We start from the raw sequence: 1701 nt of genomic DNA on the forward strand, positions 1-1701 counted from the left end.
GACCACGTGGATTTTCTATTGGCTCGATATTGGCTCGATGCGTGCTTGGCGTGGATTGATAACGTAATATTTTATTGGGCGGTGTTTTGCCACACCTAGCGGTGAATGCCGACACTTCTACTCATATTTATGTGGGCTTGAGATTGCCACTGAGCGCACCTCCGTCCGTTACAGCAGGAGAAGTGTGCTGTACTACAGACACGTACTGTACTACACTGTAGTCGAGCTGGTCTCTGAAGCACAGTCAGAGTAAGTACCATTTACTCGTACCAGTGTACATAATTAAACAGCGCACAAGGAGAGGGACAGAAAAGGAAGACAGAACAGGCAAGCGCTGACTCGCAACTGACGATTTACTATGAAAAGGAGAAGGAAGTGCACCACCCCCGCTCAAACAGAAACCGAAACCGGAAAGGATGAAAATATTTGAATTACTGTAGCTGGGCCAAAACATCTAGGGAGTTTGGTACGAACAGCGCATGTTCTAGTCTTCTCTGCGGCGGTTTTGCCGTAATGCGCTGTTCAAACCGTAGGGCATGACCAATGGCCGGGCCGACATGGACAGTCTCGCTTCGTTACCAAAACAGCTATTTTGCTGGCGGAGAGGGCGTGCCGTCAACAGACTTCTTCCAAAACTTGAAGCGCCCCATCGCGGCGAAATGCTACGCAGTGCACTCTGGGAGCTAGTTGGCTACTCAGTTTCGGTTTCGATTGAGGAGCTTCAATTTGTGCTATCACGCCGTGACCGAATGCGCTGCTTGCGTTTTCGATTGTCCGACTTATCACGAATGCACAATATTCTTAGCATTCTCGAGCGATATAGAAGGAAGACCGGGACACGTTTCTTGGTTACCGACATGCCGGATATTGTGCCTGCGTTAGAGTGACCACCCGTCCCGCGACTCGCGGGACTGTCCCGCATTGAGGGCTTGTGTCCCGCGTCCCGCAAGAAATTCCCAAATCTTCAAAATGTACCGCATTTCATACCGTAGTAAAATTCACTCTGCCACTTATGGCGCCGCCGAACAATGGGGCACGGGGAAGCCCGGAGGCCGCTGGTAATCGTGTGAATCGCAATGGTACACCATTTTCTATCCAAGCATTGCGGGAAGCGACCGTTGTTCTTGAAGGAGAACCGACGCGCATGCTCCGTTGTGCCTCTCCCCTTGGAGGCAAAATATTCTAAAGGTCTGTTCACACGATGCATCTTTTAGGCGTGCAACAGTTTCGCGACACTCAAGTTTCGCGAAATGTGCTCGTTCACACGTACCGCTTCACGTGCAACAACGATGACGTTTTGACTCGCGAAAATAGTTTGGGTGTTGACCATAAAGTGGCGCTTCAGTTGAAAGCCAACATCATCATCATCACAATCAGCCATTCAGCGTCGTGTCATTTACTTCAATTTACTTAATTTATTCTTAAATTGTCATTTACCAGTTGTTGAATTGTCATTTACTGCCATTTACTTTATTTACTGTTGAATATGTATAATTTGGATGGAGGTTGACAAAGAAGAAAACTTGTGGAAGTAAATGAGAGCTGTACGCTGTGCTGGTTTGAGACGGTACTGTGTACGTCCCTTTTTGTTTCCTTGTCTCAAGGTTTTATTTCTTAATTATGACTAAAAATAGACTCGAATTATCATCATCACCGATTACGTCTTCGTCCATCTCTGGATTTTTTTCCGATATGCTACTC

This window comes from Ixodes scapularis, unplaced genomic scaffold, assembly GCF_016920785.2.
Source record: "Ixodes scapularis isolate PalLabHiFi unplaced genomic scaffold, ASM1692078v2 PGA_scaffold2__306_contigs__length_199485367, whole genome shotgun sequence".
In the NCBI taxonomy this organism is placed as follows: Eukaryota; Metazoa; Arthropoda; class Arachnida; order Ixodida; family Ixodidae; genus Ixodes; species Ixodes scapularis.